The sequence below is a fragment of the Bubalus bubalis genome, chromosome 23, assembly GCF_019923935.1.
Source record: "Bubalus bubalis isolate 160015118507 breed Murrah chromosome 23, NDDB_SH_1, whole genome shotgun sequence".
Classification (NCBI taxonomy): Eukaryota; Metazoa; Chordata; class Mammalia; order Artiodactyla; family Bovidae; genus Bubalus; species Bubalus bubalis.
Window position 1 is genome coordinate 21841108 of NC_059179.1, and position 19187 is coordinate 21860294.

General features: G+C 47.9%; 1 protein-coding gene and 1 non-coding gene across 5 annotated transcripts in view; one reads left to right on the forward strand and one right to left on the reverse strand.

Moving 5' to 3' along the window:
* The window catches only part of PAX2 (paired box 2), an 89586-nt gene that overhangs the window by 22454 nt on the left and 47945 nt on the right, over positions 1-19187 (forward strand). The window lies entirely within an intron of this gene.
* TRNAG-UCC lies at positions 17723-17795 on the reverse strand. The gene has a single exon. It is a non-coding gene; the product is annotated as a tRNA-Gly (tRNA).

Here is a 19187-nt window from a genome sequence, read left to right on the forward strand (position 1 = left end):
ATAAGGAAGAAGCTGGGGCAGGGCGGGGCAGGGGAGGGGAGGGCAGAAACAGAGCTGGGAACCAGAGAGGGCTTGGACACCAAACCCCGCGGGGCATGATGGCAGAGGCAGATGCTTGGGGTCTGGGTGCAGGGGAGCTATGGAGGGTGTGGGAAACCAGAGGAGGATGACCTGGGACAGGAGAAGAAGAAGCATGGCCCTGTGTCGACCTGGGAGCTCTCTGCTAGGAGGAGAAGGCACGTAGGAGGGAGATGGGCGAGGCTGCGGAGCCAGGCTCCTCTGTGGCTCATCCTCAACAACCACAAAAAGAACTGGACTCTTGTGGGTTTTGAGTGATAATATGATAAGAAGGTATTTGAGTTTTTCATGAGAGAGAAACAGAGTTATTGGCATTCTGAAGAGGCTGGGGTCTATTGTGGGGCTATGCGGGAAGGAAAGCAGTGCCCTGAAGTCCAGACTGGTGAGAAACATGTTAGTGGAGCTGCTGTATGGCTGCAGGGGTCGTGAGGACAGGTGCCTCCAGGACCCCACAAGGAAGGTCAGTGGGAGAGCCAAGGAGGCTGGGACAGAGGTGGTGAGAGCCACACAATCAGGAGCTGGATTGCACAGGCCCAGCCTAGAGGTGCTGAGATTTCGCTTTTAAAAACTCTGTGTTGGTCAAATAAAATACATCTCTGGGCATGATTCAGTTCATGGGTCACTGGTCTGCAGCCCCTGGTCTGCGTAACTGGACATAACTTACCTCTCGGCTTCAGACCAGAACTGTCACCTCAGGGTGGGTATCGGGGATGTGACATTTCCAGAGCCCCTGAGTCCTGGAGCCCCTGAGGAAGGGAATGAGTTCTAAGTCCCCATAGCTAGAGGAGGGGAGGGGGTGATGCATGTGGAAAGGGAAGGACAAAAGTAAGAATGAGGAGGAAGAGTGAGGAAGGAGGTGATGAGGCTGAGAGGTGAAAGGCAGAGGCTTGGGACCTGGCTTCGCCGGGCTGGGCTTGCCTGGGACCGAACATGTGAGAAGGTTGCAGGGAGCCAGAGCTCTGAGCGGCTGGTAGAGCAGGCTGCTGGGGTGGCCTCCAGGAGAGGCTCGGAAGGTTGTTAAGGAGAAAAGGGAAGGCCAGCCTGGGAGGAGAAAGGTGGCGGAGCAAAGGATGTGGTGTGGGAGCTAAAGTCTTAAGACCTGGAGCCCACGGTTGCCTGTACCAGGGAGCATACGGCAAGGCAGGCGGGCAGCGGCTGCGGGGCTGCTGCAGTGCGGTCACTCCAGCCTGATCCCTGGCAGAAGGGACAGTGGGAGGGAAGCCAAGAGGAAGGAAGGGAGGGCCGGCTTCCTGGGTGTTCCAGGTTAGAGCCCCCTCCACCTGGGAGCCCTGGCCACTTGGCTCTGGACTCCTCTGCCTGCTTTCAGCCCAGCACGAACTCCGCTGCAGTGAACCCCTCCCGAAGCCATTCAGGAACAGAGGAAGCCAAAGGACGAGCTGGGCAGCTCCTGGCAGCAGGAGGAGAAAGGGCTGTGAGACAAGCAGCAGGCTGCAAGGGGAGCTGTGCCCACTGTAGGCATAGTCAGTTGGAGAAATGAAAAGAAGGACTCAGGAGCCTGGAGGAGGGCAGAAGGGAGAGTGCTGGGGCCCCCCAGCGTGAACACATGGGAGCGAGCACTGGGGCAGCTGCCCCCGGGCCTCATGCGCCCTCATGGCCCCATGCTGGGTTGGTGGAGGAAGCCTAGGGTGACCAGGAGCCTGTGGGCAGCCCCCAGCCCGACAGGGTTAGGGAAGAGGCCTTCATTCTGCCCTGTATCCCATGACCTTTCATCCTAATTCTAGAGGACAAGATGGTGCCCGCCTAGCGTGTGGTACTGAGAGGGGTTGGTGCGTCTGTGTTGGGGGTCTCCGTGTGGCTCTGTTTTGGAAAGAGTGGGTGGGCTCGTGGCATATGGCCAAGTCTTGCATTCATGCCCTGGGAAGCTGTCTCAAAGGGCCTGGCATCACCAGGAGCTCTTAAAAGGCTTTAGCTGCCCATCTTGTCCAGTGGGCAACAGCAAACTGGTTTGCCTTTCAGAGGGTTTCCAGCTGAAGGCATTTTTGGTTTCCAGGACAAAAGTCTCTGCCTTCACCAGGATGGCCCGCCTGTTTGGGATGTTGTCTGAAAATCATGGGGTTGATGAGATGGTTAGCGTCGCAGTGGGTGGATGAGGGGGGCCCTATCGGGTGCACAGAGGGTCCCAGCACAGTTTAGTCTGTGTGCAGGCACGTGTGCACTTACTCTGCTGGAGGTGAGGGTGTGGAGCCGTGTGCGATGCGGGACTGGTGTGTGTGTGACACGCTACTGGGAATACTAGCAGCAGCTGCTTGGCTGGTGTCTGCTGAGGTCCTCACAGGGAGTGTACATTTAGATAGGGACAAAGGTCAAGCTATTTATCTCCTTTTATCATCTGTGGAGTGGGTACCTCCCCTCCCTCCCCGCATCCCTCGTCCTCTCCTTTCTCTCTCTCTTCCTCAACATTACTCAGGTTAGCTGGTTTGAGTTAGGCGGCGAATCTCAGTAGACTCTAAGGGAAGAGTAAAGAGAATTCGATAAGATCAGGAAGGCCATCGTTCCTCTAGGGACCAAAAGAGGTTTCGTGTTCCGCACACTCTGCTCTGCCTCTCTGGAGGAGCTGACACACCAGGACAGTCGCCTTCCTGCAGACTGTGACTGGGAGAGCCGGAGAAGAGGGTGTATCCCTGGGCTTGAGACTAGGGCTGCCTTTCCTGCTCACCATGGGCCTGGGGAGGAAAGTCTAAGAGAGCCCAGGATGAGGGAGAAAAGTGGTAGAAGAGAGATGGCTGAGATGGAAAGAAGCTAGAGCCAAAGCCTGAGTATGTGTGTTGGGAAGGGAGTCGGGGGAGTGTCTTTTTTTGGGGGTGGGGGTGGGGGTAGAGACTCTGAGATCTTTTAGCCAGTCTGCTGGGCTGATCACTCAGCTCACTGCAGAGGGTACAGCCCTCCTAGAAATTGTGTTCACGCTCACTCTCCCACCCTTTGCCCTCCCAATCCAGTACATGTATGCCTCTTTCCCTATCCTTGTCTCCCTTTAACTTGGCTTTGAAGACACAGTAATTCCTGACCCCAGGGAGACAGCTTGGAGGGCAGTGCAGACTCCTCAAGAGATGGCTTCCCAGGTTGGATACAAAAAAAAAGTTGAGAGAAATTCATTTCATGGCCAGTGGCTGCTTAAAAAAGGCGATTCCAGCATACGAATGTGATAAATGTTAACTGAGCATTAATCGCATTAAAGAGGGCCCTATAAACTTTTCATTTCTAATTAAATTCGTCCAGTGATGCTGCCCAAGCGAGTACTCTGGGCCTTTGTTTATGTGGAAAATTAAAATGCAAATACAATGGAATTTATTTCCAGGAGTGGAGTGATGGGCTGGCCCCTCTGGCTACTGGTCTCCCGGCCTGTCAAGCCAGGTAACTGCTCCTTTGGAGGTTCTGTCACCCTTGGGACACATTCTAGTGTGAAGGGAGAGGCCAGAGTTCAAGGTCAAATAGAGTTAGAAATAGAGGGGAAGGTGTGGAAAGAATTGAAAAGGAGAAAAAGACAATAGATAGCCCAGAAATAGAGAGGCGTTGTCCCCATTTCCCACTTTCCCCCTCCAACACCCACCTCTAGGAGAAGGGACCCCAGACGTTGCTTGTGAGTAATGTCCTGACAAGCCTCCCCTGCAGTTCAGGGAAGAAGGGCGGATATGGGAGGGAGAGTTTGGAGAAGCAGCCTTGCCAGCAGATGTGGGCTTGCTCCTCAAAGAACCAAGTGGTCATCAGCAGACAAGGGTCCAGGGCTTGGATTTATCTCCAGCAGTTTGAGGGCCGGCTGCTGTCCACATAATGGTTCCACTGGGCTCTTCCTGCCAGTGCCAAGCGGCATTGACACAGGGCAGTGGAGCATAGAGGCTCTAACCGAGGACGCTGTGCATGCACGCCCGCACGCACGCAGCCTTCTCGAACGTAGGGAGAGCTGATCACTCATGAGAATAAACAAATGTCCCTTGCAGGGAGTCCTTTAGTACCCTGATTCCTCTGATAAAAGTGGTAACTCTAAATGCTGTTGAATGGAACGACCTAAAGTTCCTATTTACCAAAACATAAATTAAGTTGAATAGAGAGAAAACCTGGGCAAGAAACATCGTTTGGGTTTATCAGTAGAGACACTGAAAGATTGCAGTGCTGCACTATGGCTAAGGAAGTTGTAAATAGCATTAAAAAGTAGAGAGGGAAAGAAAATGGAGGTAGGAGAGATGATAAAAGGCAGAGCGCTAAATCACAAATGGGGAAACGAACAAAGGCACAAACCAGATTTACGACAAGCTTTGTGTAAGTCGGTGGCTTGGATTGACAGTGCATAGACATACTACGTACACAGGTATGAGGTGTCAGGAGAGTGGCTGAGGCTGGGTTGGTATGAAGGTGGATTGCCCACAACATGAACTCTCTGTGCTGATGCTGGGACTGGTCCATCCGCCCTGCCACACGGCAATCTGGTGGGGGTAGGGTTTGATAGACAGTCAAGGATACAGTCTTATGAGGTTTTTGAAGGTCTGTGAGCACATAAGTCTCTGGTGAGCTGGATCCACAGTCTAATGGATCTCCAGGGCAGCAGCCCATTCCCGGAACGGAGTCTGCTTGACTAGTTTCATCGAATGGCTGCTGCTCCGCTCCTCTTTAGTCTGTTTTATTCTGGGTTATTCTTTCCCTCTTTAGTGTTCACTTATGTCTCTTAGAAATACATGAGCACTGGCTGACAAACAGGTTAATGACTGTGGCAACTCCCAAACATCTGGAGGAAAACTCAAACCTTCAGACAATCATCTATAAACGTTGTCAGTATGATGCCAAATATCTGGGGATTTAGAGATGTTGGCATGATTGATTGAATTTCTTAGTTTTTATCCAGACACAGCACCAACACCCATTTTCATTTCACTGGTGTTTCATTGCATTGGGAAACACCCGTTTTTGGAGGGAAATGTTCTAGGAAACAAAATGTTAGAAAGCATCTTTGATGTATTTGGGTCTCATATCTGGTTTGAAGGGAGTCTGGATTTGGCTTGAAAGTCAAGTGGTGAGCTGGTGGTCAGGAACATTTAATATCTGAGCAAGCATGGCTGCTGGACACTTTCCCCGGAAAATTGCTTGGGAGGGCAAATTACTTTGTCCAAATAAAGCTTAAGCTATTGATAGGCCTGGCTTCATAAGGGAACCCACTGCACCATCTTAGGGGCATGTCAAGGTTCTTAAGATGTGATCCATCTTTCACTTGTTCTTTCATTCACCCATTCTGAAAGTCTTTGCTAAGCAAAGACTTATGTGCCAGACATAAACATGTGTGGTACAGAGAACACAAGAAAGGGGGCTCTGGGAAGTGATTGCCGGAGTTTGAATCTAGCTTCCCTTGTTGTTATGTTGTTCAGTTGCTAAGTCTTATCCAACTCTTTGCAACCCCATGGACTCTCGTGTGCCAGGCTTCTTGTCCTTCACTATCTCCCAGAGTTTGCTCAAACTCATGTCCATTGTGTTGATGATCTAGCTCCCCTACTCCTTGGCTCTGTGGTTGTGGGAGTGTCCTCTCTGGACCTCAGTTTCCTTACTCTGATCTCATATGGAAGGTAATCATGTAGCTATAGCACTGCCATAGGTTCTTGTGAAGGTTGAATGCATTATTCCACATAAACCTGCTTAGAATTGCACCTGGCAGATACCAAGTACTCAATAAATGTTAGTTATTATTACAGCAATAGTAATCATCAAGTTATGTGTCTGTCAGTGTACATGAGTTCTGGCTTGTGCATGCATAAACACTGAAATCTTTGAAATAAAAAAGCTTGAGGAGCCAAAAGGATATTCCGTGAACAGAATTGTGTATCATGAATGCCAGTGAGAATTATGGTTCCCTGCAAGCCCAGCTGGATTTAAGAAGGGGATCTGCTCTGTGTACTTCCAGAAAAATAGAAACCCTTATGACTGTTATCTGACCATTGAACAGAAGTAGTCAGATAATTGCCCCCTTCATCCACTTAGTTTGAGAGCCCAGCCTGTGTGTGTGTGTGTGTGCATGTGTACTTAATGACTGCACACTCCTTGTCTGGAACGAGCCTACGATTGCTTGAGGAGCTGAAGGTTGGCATTTTCTGGGCTTCATGGCATTTTCATGGGTTGTGGTGCTTTGCATTTAGTAGTTTTTTTAAAAGACGAAATGGTTATGGGGGGAAAAATCCTTATTTGATGGGTTTGAAGGGTTCCTCCGATTCTCAAATGTCATAGAGGGGAGAGGACAGGGAGATAAATAGAAGGAGGAGGAGAAAAGAGGAGAGAAAATGAAGATAAGGTAAAGGATGAAGAAAGAGGAGAGGAAGAACTGAGCAAGTATCTGACAAATTCAAACCAAATCTATCTCCTGTGGCCCTGCATACCTGGATATTCCAGGGAATCATGGGAGGTTGATAATTATTGCAGTTATTCCACCACTAAGGGGTAAAAGAATTTTTAAAAATCAGGAGAAAAAAATCACTTTGGGCTTAAAGTCCTCAGTGTAATGGCTCAAAGTAACTGGACTCTGTGACTTCTCCTACTTAATCTGTGCCCATGAGCAAAAATGAAAACTGACATTTCCTAAACTCATGATATAGTCTGGCTTGCTATCTTTATGGGAAAGCCTGTGGAATAAGTCTGAGGCCTCAAGTTCTCTCTGCCCCTCGGGCCTAGTTAGGTAAACAAGTCCAGCTCCATGGACTTCTGTAAAATCCATACCAAATGCGTTAATATTTACTCCTCTGATTCTTTTCTTATCTCTTCTTTAGTTCCCAATTTAATGCCTAGATTCCATTATTCCTTACTGACACCTATTAGCTGTTAGTCCTGATATTTAAAATTAGAAAGTAAATATTTTTAATGAGTTAATAATATTTTAACATGTAAATATTTTTAATCTTGAAAGAGCTCAATCGTCCTGAATTTTTTTTTTATAATTGCAAATGTATATGGGCTACCATCTTTCTTTCTGCCTGTTCATCACCTGGGTACAGCCCTCAGTATGGAGATGGGGAGTGGTGAACTCTTATCAACCCCCAACCCCTGCCACTCTCCGCAAGGATAGAAAGCCAAGTGCCTTCACACTGCAATTTTTGCACTTCTCTGCCTTAATCACACACACACACACACACACACACACACACCCCTTGACTTATCTTGGATTTTATTCACATTAACATATGTGGTTATACACATGATTAGGACAATCTTATGGCCACTTTACTTGGTAAGTCCTATGTTCTCAATAATAATAGCTAACAAGTACTTACTACAGTAGGAACTGTTATAAGCATGTTGCATATATTAATTGATTTAAACCTCATAAACAACCTCATAGGGGCTTGCCTGGTGGCTCAGACTGTAAAGAATCTGCCTGCAATGCAGGAGACCGGGGTTCAATCCCTGGGTTGGGAAGACCCCCTGGAGAAGGGAAGGGCAACCCACTGCAGTATTCTTGCCTGGAGAATCCCATGGACAGAGGAGCCTAGTGGGCTACAGTTCATGAAGTTGCAAATAATTGGACACAGCTGAGCAACTAACATTTTCACTTTCAAACAACCCCATAGGGCTTTATAGGATTGTCTATAGATTATGTAACTGGAGTCCAGAGAAGCTGAGTAACTAATTCAGGTCACATGCTAAGTACCACAACTAGGATTTGAACTCCTACAATACTGGCTGTAAAACCTATGTGCTTTTCCACTACCCCATACTTCGTATCAGCTTTGGATCAAAGGAAGTACAGGCATTCCTTGGGCAGCTCTGTATATTTTGCAGTCTCATGCCCAGGGATGTATTTATACTTCTACTTACAAGCTCAGAACAAAGGCTCTGCACCTAATAGAAAGTCATGCCTAGTATGAGTTTCTGTATTCTTCCCTGGTGTGTGTGTGTGTCCCTGTAAATGTAAGCCACAGCTGAGCCACATCATCTGGGGATGCTGGGAAGGAGGAAGATGCTGATGGCCAGAGTCACAGAGTGGAGTGAACCGGGGATTCTCTGAACTAGAGTTCGTGTTGTTATTCCCGTCGGGATTGGGGAGTTTAGTCCCATCCATCCTCCTCTAGTTCTACCGGGGATCTAGATTTTAGACAGGCATAGGGTTTGGCCCTGGGGTTTAACTCTCCAAATTAGACCGATATAGGGAAGATGGCACCAGAACCTGTGTCACCGTGGTAAGATCAGATCTGTTTCATTGAGCAGAGAAAGCATGCTTCCAAGAATAATAGAACTGTAGAAATGGTCATCAAGAAGAGACTTGTCCTGCATCTCTAGAATCCTCCTCCTGGAAAGGAGCAGGGCAAATGACCAAGCCAGAGTGAACTAAAAAAGCTAAAGGATAGGTCTTCTCACCCACAGCTCCACCAAGAAAGTAATTACCGTATCATACACCACCACCCAGATCCAACATTGTTACTCAACCCACATCACTAAGGAGACACCCATTAACCTAAGCTCTGAGACATACATTATGAAAGAGAAAGATGCTGATATGATCAACGAATGCAATAATTCAAAGCAGAAATACAGACATTGCCACCAAACAATAATCAAATTCCTCCAACTCAGTGTTACACAAAGTGCAGTCACCTTAATACAATACCACAAAACATCAAGTAACAAACCTTAAGCCAACTGCCAGAATGTGTCAGCAATACATGTAACACACACAATTCAAGCACTCCATCCCACCGGCACACCCATGCACAAAGGCTGCAATCATGTGGCCACCTGAGTGATAGTAAACACTGGTCGGGCACACACGGAGATGGAGCCAGCAGCACAATACCCAGCCCTCCTGCACACCCAGCAGAGATCATTGCCACTGCCTCCCCAGACCCAGCGCTCTCTGGTCCCCAGCACAGTGCAGCCTGCCAGACGGCAGCTGCGCCCTCCCATCTCTCCAGCAGGTGGATGTGTCCAGACCATCACCTCCAATAAAGCCTCCGGGCTCTCGTTGCTAGTAAGAGAGTAAACTGTCCCCTGAGCCTGCTTCCCGAGACAGGACAAATCAGTGGTCTACTGGTTGGGGTTTAATAAGACTTGGCCGATACTGAAAATGACAGAGCTCCAGGGATGGAGGGCAAGCGAGGTGGCCTGGGAGGGGGCTCGCCAGGCTGGGTGCGGGAATTCCCCTTCCTCCACCAAGCCCTGCCTCCTGTGGCCATTCCAGAGCTGAAGCCCTCTTGCTGGGTGTTCACTGAGTATTGATTCAGTCTGCAAGCAATTTTAATATTTCTTCAGGGACTTTCCAGCAACAGCACAAGTCATTAATTCACCCTCCCAAATTGCTTATTCAATAGCAGGAACATGGCTCCTGAATAAAGTCCCAGAATTTATGTGACTTGCACGAGTCAGGAGGTCAAACAACTGTTATGGAGCGAAGTTAAAAATCCAAATAAAATATTGACACTTTTTTGGGGAGGGGGAGGGGGGAGTAAAGGTATTTAAAATAGGTTTTTGTTGTAATGCCCCCAGGATAAAGAATGGAAGGAGACTGAAGACAAGTAGGAGTTTATAAAATCAATGGAATTTATTGCACATCTACTTGGCATTTAATAATTCTCTCATTTCCACAGTCCCCCACCCCCACCCCATCCTGGCCATGGACAGAAAGATACACAGGTATACAAATGCACATTTATGCACATCAATATCGGTGCACAGACCAACATAAAAACGCAGTTGTGACGTGAGCATCTGAAACACCTTGGGAAGAGAACAGTGATGTGTGTGGAGTCATGTATGACTGTGGCTTACAGATTTGACAGAAAGGCATAACTGGGCAGAATTCATGAGGAGAGTTTTGATAAATATATCCAGTATTATAAATCTTGGATCAATGCATTAGAGCAGACATGAATATAAAGATACAGTAATCATAGAAATAGTTTCTAGAAACTGACAAACACATTTGTATTCAGCATCGCCACAGAATTGTGTACATGATTGGGAAAGTAGACAGATAAGATAGATAGATACAAAGAATTTAGAAAATCTATCCCTCCAACATACCAATGTATTCATGTATAAAATACAGTGAAACCATAACCACTTAACCTGAAATTGAGGCTAACACAGACAAGATGCTTCTCAAATACAACCGTGGCACGTGCACAGGAGAGGGTAGGTATGTTTAGAGTTACAGCTACCTTCAGTCTCTGTTTATTGTCTACACATGCATTTGCACAACTGTCCAGATCATGGATTTGAAAAGACTGAAGGAAAAAAATTTGCTTATGCCCAAACAACTAATACAAAGAAATATTAATAACAAAAATGTCCAGAAGAGGTGATATGGTTCAGCCTATAGACATTGGAGTCACAGACCCAAAGTCTGGCTCCAGTGCTGTTAAGCACATGACCTTGGGCGAGGTGCTTAGCCTCTCTGTTGTCTCCTTAGGAAAATAGAAAACATCTCCATCTGATAGAGTTATAGTTAGGATTTGGATAAGAAAATGCATTTGTTATAATGCTAGTCATATAATGAGTATGAAATAAATGATACTTATTGCTTTTACTATTTTTATATGCATTCTTCTATCCAGGCCCAGTTTCTCATAGATTTTACCACCTGTTCTTGATCTGACTGACTTATTCTACCTAGTGTTTAGCAACATCAGTTTTGGAGTCAGGCTCCCAAGTTCAAATATCCTGGCTCTGGTACTTAACAGCTGTGTGACCTTTGGCAAGTTACACAACCTGTCTGAGCCTCAGCTTCCATTTCTGCAGAACAGGATAATAGTCTTCATAAGGAGTTGCGAAAAACAAAGAATCCATTTACTCAGCAGAGTGCCTTGGCACATAGCGAACATATATTAGTTCACTATGTCCCTTAAGATTATGTTATTGTTATTTTTAATAGTAATAACATTCACTTGCTATTCAACAAGTAGTTTTTAAGTACTTATACCATGCCAAGCACTGTTGCTAAGTGCGGGAAATACAATGGTGAGAAAAATAGGCGTCACATGTGACCTTACAGAGCTCAGAGTCCACAGGAGGATTCACTATGGATTGAGTAAACAAAAAAACAGGTTTCAGCTCTGTGCTGGACCCTACGTGGAAGAGGGGATCAGAGAGAAATAGGTTGGAAAACCAGAGCAGAGCCAGATTGGGAAACATTCTGAAGGCCAGGTTGAAGAATTTTAAATTTATCCTGTAGGTAATAGGAAGCAATAGTTGGGTTTAGCCACATCACATTCTTTCAGGAGCAGGCATAGAGAGACCAATGGATTGTTTTTGAATATGGAGTAAGAAGGTGAGCAGTGGGAGGGGCCAGAGGCAGGCCAGGCAGCAGCTAGCAGGTCCCACCTTGGCTGCTGCTGCTGAAGACCTCTCCTCTCCAGGCTCCCCTCTGCTTGCCTATGGAAGGCTGGGAAGGATGGATAGGGACGTCTTGTCCCTGCAACGAGTCTACAGGGACCCCTTTCACCATCACATTAGGCAGTCTTGTAGCCGCTGGACTGTGCGGTGGACAGCTGGTAGACCCAAACTCTAGCCCAGGGCAGCCCTGACAGATGAGGGCATGGCCGGTGGTGAGAGGAGCTAGTCTGGTCACGCTCTGAGCTTGGCATGCACTGCAGACTGGTTTCCAAATGGTTAGTTAATCACATTGCCCCTTAATTTTTAAACCTATGCATATCTTGAAGTTAAATCAATCCATATGCTTAGCATTCATCATATAAACCGTCGCTATTGCCCCCTTGGGCCAGCCCATGGCCCATCTAGCCTGGTAAATTGTATCTGGCCTGGGCTCCCAGGGACACGTGGTAGAAGGATTATCATCCTCAGTGCCAGTCTTAGGAAGCTAAACTGATGCAGAAAGTATGCCTGGCATCTAAGCAACCCACTGGGAACCCATCAGCCTGGGAAGGTACCAAAAACTATTTTGAAATTATATTTATTTGTGGCTTATTGTTTGTTTCCACAGAGGAACTGATAGCCTCTTGAGTTTTGTTTACTGTGTCAGATGGAGTCAGAATTAGCTGATGAGGGAGACGTGCATTGCTAGAATGTGAATAAGAAACCTTCAGCTCACTAAGATGTTCTCTCCGCTCTCTCGAGAATGGTTTCCTTACCCCTTGGCTTAAGCTAGGTTTCTCAAATATCAGAGAGTTTAAGAGTAATCTGGAGAATTTCTTAAATACAGATTCCTGAGCCCAATCCCATCAGCAATTCTAGATGCATACGGTCTGGAGGAGGTTCCAGGATGTGTATGTTAGCATGCACCCCAGGGGATTCTCATGCCAGTGGCTCAAGGATGGTAGTTTGGGGACAACCTTCTGTAAGCATTTAGGTAGGACTGTCATCTCTTGGAGCTCCGTTATGACCCCTGAGAAGTAGCAAAAGAGGCAGAAACTCTTGACACATTTAGGGGAAACCTGTGTATTCTAATTATATCCCTACTGCAGCTAGAATGGAAGGGCCTGCCCTCAGGTTCCACTCATCAGGGGCCATCCTCATGCACAGAACCCTGCCTACCATATGGTCAGTTGTCCAAACTGAAACCCGAGGGGCATGCGAGCGGGTGTGGGCAAACAACTCTAAACTCTGCACCAAATGTAGAGCCTGAGCCTAGGAAAAGAGACTTCATGTGAAGGACCTCCAGACTACCCATGGGGAGGGCTGGGTGGCTACTGTCTGCTTTTGGTGCCTGTGGGGAGAAGGGGATGAATTTCAGTTCTTCAGTTCCTGGGATGTACAGAGTGGAGAATGTCAGTTCCTTAGAGTTCTCAGGAGTAGGGAAATGTAGGAACTGTTCTGGGGAAGGGCAAAATTTTCCTGAATAATCTATGAGATCTCAGTTGAGGTTCTGCCATGAAAAGTCTCCAGCTGTTTTTGTAGCTCTAATTTGCCTCAGGGCAGAGCCAGGGACTCCTGCCTGCTGAAGGCAGCTCTCAAAGGCCTGAGTTAAATCAATTACCTGCATTCGTTGTGCAAAATACCCTTTGCTGAAGCAAATATTTTGTGCTCTTGAATGATCCAGCCTGTAATACCCAGGCAGCTCAAAGTCCCTGATAGAGGCCCCTCCCACCATCATTTTCTTAACAATCAATGGGGCCAGCTCCTCTGAAACATTCTTTACCTTGGAGTTCCTTTGATTTACTCAATCAGGAAAGACTTTCCCCATACCAGAGATGAAACATTTTCTGCAAACCTCTAGAAGTAGGCAACTGAAACTGATTTATATATGTACACAACACATGTATGTTAATACTTGACTTATTGCTCCAAAGACACTTTCAGCAAATCAGCGATATGACCAGGCCCTGGGCCAACCTGTGGTTCTACTAAGAAGTACTTCCAAAGTGGAGAAAGCAGTCTGTTCTAGGTAGCTGGGCAGGCTTTTGTGGGGACACGCTGGGAGGTCCCGTGTGTGTATCATGCTGTCAGCAGCTGGTCCCAGCAGGCGTTATACTCCCATTTTATAGAAAGGAATGCTAAATCCCAGGGAGTCCCTTATCCTTCGTTTCTCAAAACACAATAGAACAAGAGAACAGAACCATGGAATCCTGGGCTTTGCGGTATCTCTTTCCTGGAGGCAGTATGTTTTCACGGTTAAGGGTAGGGGTCTTGGGGTTAGTCTGCCTGAATTAAAACCCCAGATTTTCCATTTCTTAAATAGGTAACTTTAGGCAAGTTATTATATGCCTTATATGCAAAATGTGTTGTTGTGAGGATTAAATGAACTGTTTGTTTTAAGCACTTAGAACATTGTTTTTTCTTGTTTAGTCGCTCATTCATGTCCAACTCTTTGTGACTGCATGGACCGTAGCCCTCTAGCTTTCTCTGTCCGTGGGATTTTCCAGGGAAGAATACTGGAGTGGGTCGCCATTTCCTTATCCAGGGGAACTTCCCGACCCAGGGATTGAACCCACATCTCCTGCATTGGCAGGCAGGTTCTTTACCACTGAGCCACCTGGGTTTAGCTCATAGTAAATACTCAGTAAACAATAGGTTTGTATTACTGGAGTCTCTGCTAAGGAAGCACTGCTCCCAGAAATCCTGAGCAGCCCAGCCCTGGAAATGCTGCCACCTGACTCCCTCCAAGGTGAGCTGTCTGAGGTCACCTCAATGCTAATAGGGCCTCTTCTTGTCTCCACCTCAGGGGGAGTTTTTGCACATCATTTATTATCATATAATATAATGCAATATAATATCATACATAACATAACATAATATGATGGGTAGGTTAACTTGGAAACCCTGAGGCGGACCGTGGATGGATGGATAGATGAATAGATACATTTGTACTAAGTATACATACATTATATCATTCTATTGATTTGTAAAAAGTTCCCGGTCTGCCTGGCTGTAATGAGATTTTTGAACTTTGCGTGGCGATCAATGAGAGGAATATTATTGGCCTGGAGAATTGATATACCTGCTCTCAGTGGCTTGTTCTGCTCCCAGGCTGCCCCGGCCCCCCAGGTGTACGATTCCAGCAGACACTTAACCTTTTTTACAGTGTCATCAGGCTAAAAGGAATCTAATAGTGACACAGGACTTGTGCTCAGCACTCTGCCACTATTGCTTTCCTGTCACAAATAATTTATAGCCTTCCATTTCCATCCCCGAGCCTGCACCCCAGCCCTGCCTCCCGCTTTCCCCCAGCTCCCAGGAATCAATAAGCTCACACAGCCACAGTGGGACTTCAGGGTGCCAAGAGACAGACGAACAGACATAGGGAAGGGAGACAGAGAAAGGGCAGAGATAGGAAGGGGAGAGAGAGAATGAGATGCAGAGGAAGGAGGAGGAAGAGGAGGAAGAAAATCAGAACAGGAGTGAAGAATCCCCCCCAGCGCTTTCTTAGAGTCGAGAGTGTCTTTCTTTCTTCGTGAGTTTAACAAACTGTTAATGGGAGCCTCATTACCTGATTTCATGCTAACTCACAGAGCAGTTGAGATTGGGGTTTTGTTTTGTTTTGTTTTTTTAATTTGGTTTGGTTTGGTTTTAAATTTGTTTATTTATTTAGGCCATAACTGCAGGGTATGCAGGATCTTAGTTCCCTGACCAGGGATTGAACCCGTACTCCCAGCAGTGGAAGCAGAGTCCTAATCACTGGACCACCAGGGAAGTCCCCCCTCGTGAGACTCTTTGGATCTCCAGCATGGCCAGGGGTGGAGACCTCCTGGGAATTTAACCAAAGAGGGAGGGACTTCACCTGCCTTGTCCTCCTTTACTCCAAAGCTCTACCACAAACCCCTGGCATCTTTGGGTCCTGAGGGAGCTGCTGCTCCTACTGTCTATGGACCCTTCCCAGTGCTGCCAGACGGGGCCCCCAGTCTGTCTTCCCAAGAGTCTCTGATGCATCTCTTGTCAGGTCAGGCTTGACACCTGCTGCTCCTGTTTCCTGTCTTCTCAGTGCGCCTCCCAGGGTCCTGGAAGCAGCTGCGTTGACCAGGCAGGGGCAGATGGGCCTCAGTGGCCTCCTCGCCTGCACCTGGTTTAGCCCCTCCATAGAGAGCAGCCTGACCTGGGGGTCACCCACAGGAATAATAGTAGTAGTAGTTACAGTTAGCATTTATTGAGCCAAGCATCACACTGATCATTTTACAGGAATTATCCTATTTAACCCCCACAGCAGTCCTATGAGGTAGATAGTGTCATCTTATTTTACAGATGAGAGAATGAGAAACACCTGGGATTCATTCCACGGACAATAAGTAACAGAACTGGGACTTGGGCTCAGGCAGACTGAGCCCGGAGCCCACCCTCTACTCCCCTTTGCTCTGCTCACAGCCTCATGAGTGGAGATGCTGAGTACTTGCAGGCCCTGTGCTGAGCCAAGGTGAAGTCCAGGAGGTTCCCTGGAAGATGGGGGAGAAAGAGCATCCCTGTCAAGGAAAGTGTGCCTGGAGGAGAAGTGGAGAGCAGGTACCCTGGCAGGGCAGGCTTTCTGCAGGAAATGGCACCTCCTGGCCCCCAGTAAATGTGCTCCTGACTGTCTCCTCCAAGGATGCATGTGTGGGAACTTGACTTTCCAGGCCAACTCTGCCTGGAGCTGCGGAGGCTACACATGTGTTTGGCTGTCTTATGGGGCCAAGAATGAAAAAGAATTGAAGGAACAGGAAGAGAAACAGGGGGAAATAGTGTCAGGCAGTCACCCAAAGCAACCTCTGTATCCATTTAACCCTTAGGGATATTCCCATGAGTCATTGGGTTGTGTATGGGATGCAGGAGGGTGATGGATGACCATCAGGTTTCCACAGTCCTGGTCCTTAAATTCTGAGATCTAGCTTTGGGGACTGGTGAGTGTCCACCGCCTGGGGGGCATGGATGGACATTAGTAAGTCACAGCAGGCATCCTGCCCAGCTCCTCTCCTGTGCACCACCAAGCCGCTGTCAGGAAGTAGTGATTTTCCATCACTTGCTGCCTCAGCTAAATCTGCACCAGCGCCCCAGGGGTCAGAGGCTTTGGGTAACAAAGACAGCAGCTGCATGAGGCCACCCGGTTGTCTGTCTCACCCAGCCTCAGTCTGGGGGCTCCCTCTGTCCACAGCTCAGCAGCCCTCAAATCAGAGCCACTTACCAGCCCCCTGAGACCCCAGAAACTTTTTGCTGCAGTGAATTAGGAGCAGCTGCTCTGAGTTGCTCAGCCTCTAGACTTCTCCTGTAGACCCGACTACACTGCCCTTAGCGACTGTCGGGTCTTTGCCATCGTGATCATGCTCCAAACCCAGAAACTCTGGGCCACATCACCACATGCCGTTTCTCGCTGCCTCCTCCCTGTGCCCACCATTCTGTTCTCTCCTTCTTCTGCCTTGTCTGGAGGTCATCCACATTCTCTTTGGCAACTTCAGCCTCTCCTTCTTCATCAGTTCTTTCTCCTTGGCCTACAGATATGTCCAGGCCCTTCCTGCCCTGAACAGGCTTCCCTCCACTCACCTGCTTTCTTCAGCTTCCACACATCTCTCTCCTTTTCTACAAACTTCTGAAGCAATGATCTATTTCACTGCCTCCCTCTCCTCTTGTCCACTCCCAAATCTCTTCCTGTCTGGCTTCTGCCTCAGTTGCTTTATTGAGACCACTCTCACAACGTCATTAGTGGTCACCCAAAATCCCCAAATCTGTGCCTCTTCTTATTTCCAGTTCCCTTCAAACTTTATGTCACTATGGATGGTGTCATCATGGAGGCTGTGGGTTATGTTCTCCTTCTGGAAGTGTTCTTCTCTGTTGACTTGACTAACACTGCCTGATCCTGGTTCTGCCATTTCCTGTACGACCAATTCTGAGCGCTGTGCAAGGTCAGGTTCTTTTCCTTAGCCTCTGTCAGGAGATGTCCTCCAGGGACTCCTCCTTAGGCCTCTCATCCCAACCAACACGCCCTTCTTTGACAGTCTCCTAAATCTGTGTCTGCTGTGCTGGGTAGTGAACAATCTTCTGCCTGGGCACTCACCTGCCTCCTCAAATGAGGCATGTCAAGGACCAGCCAGTCACCATGCTGCGTCCTCTTCCTGAGAGCTGGACAAACCACCAGCCTTCCAGTTACGCACCACTGTGGTTTCAGAGCCGCAGAATAGTGGAGTCATGGTTGACTCCAGATAGTTGCCAAATCCTGGCCATTCTGCCTGTACTGTGTCTTGCAAATTCTTCCTTCTCTCTCTTTTTTTTGGTGGGGGGGCACCCTGAGTGGCTTGTGGGATCTTTGTTCCTCGACCAGGGATTGAACCTGGGCCCTCAGCAGTGGAAGCACCAAGTCCTAACCACTGGACCACCAAGGAATTCCCTTTTCCCCCTCCTTTCCTTCTCCTTCCTGAGACCAGCCCCTTACGGCCTTGTGCCTGACTGTTGCTTTACCTGCATCGGTTTGTACCTGTCTCCTTTCATTTAGAAATCACTCATGGCTTAACACCCTGTAACCTGGTTCCTATATACTGGGGGAGGTCTGACAACGTAATGAGAAGTACACATTTCAGACTGCATTCCACCCCTGCCCTTAGCCCTCCACTTTAGCCTCTGTTAGGAGATGTCCTCCAGGGACTCCTCCTTAGGCCTCTCATCCCAACCAACACGCCCTTCTTTGACAATCTCCACTGACAAGCTGACAGTGTAATCTTCAGAAAGCCCCTTAACCTCTTTAAGTTTTGACTTTAAGTCTGCAAAATGAGGATAATAGTATTGCTTTGAAGATTGTTATGAGAATTAAAAATCTATAAGTACAGTAATAAAGGCACATAGTAGACACTCAATAAACAGAAAAATCAGGGCTGTCATCATCACTTCTGGCTTTTCAGCCTCATTTCCTCTTAGGCCCTCACATCCCTCCAGCGTTCCTGGATAGGCGTTACCCCCTCACCCCCTGCTCCCTCCCTTGCTTTTCTATCCCCCTCCTCCAGCATCTGCTTATAACGACCTCTTTCCCACTTCTTTGTTCACGTTAAGAGCATGCTGTTTCACTGGGGAAAGAGACCTTAGAGAGCCTGTCATCTATCCTCTTTACCTTATAACTGAAGAAACTGAGGCCTGGAAGGTGAATGATGAGGCCAAGGCTATGCGGCCAATTAATGGCAGAATCAAGACTTTAGACATGCGGCCCACTGACTTTTCCACTATCCTCTGTGCCTTTGGCTCGTGTGTGTGTGTGTGTGTGTGTGTGTGTGTGTGTGTGTATTCAGCCTTACACTGCTTGGAGGCTCTACATCTAATTCCAGATTCCACCTCCTCAGTGTCTTTTTTCCCATTCCCCTTCCTCTGCCCCACGCACAGCAGGTGACTCCTCTCCTGCATCTTCCTGGTACTTACTGCCTGTTCCCTCCCTCGGGGTGACTTAGGTTTCTCAGGGTGTGACCTCCCTACCCAATTTTATTACCAGTCCTGGGAGGCAGAGACCTTATCTTGGCCACCTGTGAGTGTTCCAGTCCATGCACAGCTTGTGACTCACCTGGCTGGTTGAGATGAACTTGGCTCACACACCTCTCTGCGGGGAGGGGGACTTGCCTTCAGAAAAGTGGCTTCCAAGGGCACCTGATGGACCAGTGGGTGGAGGGAAATGTTCCTCAATGCTGGCCCTAGGGTTGGTCTTTTGCATCCCTGAGCCCTGGGCCCTTGGATCACTGACAGGCCTCAGCCCTGCAATGTTGGATCTGGAGCCCTCACCCCCACCCTCACCTGGA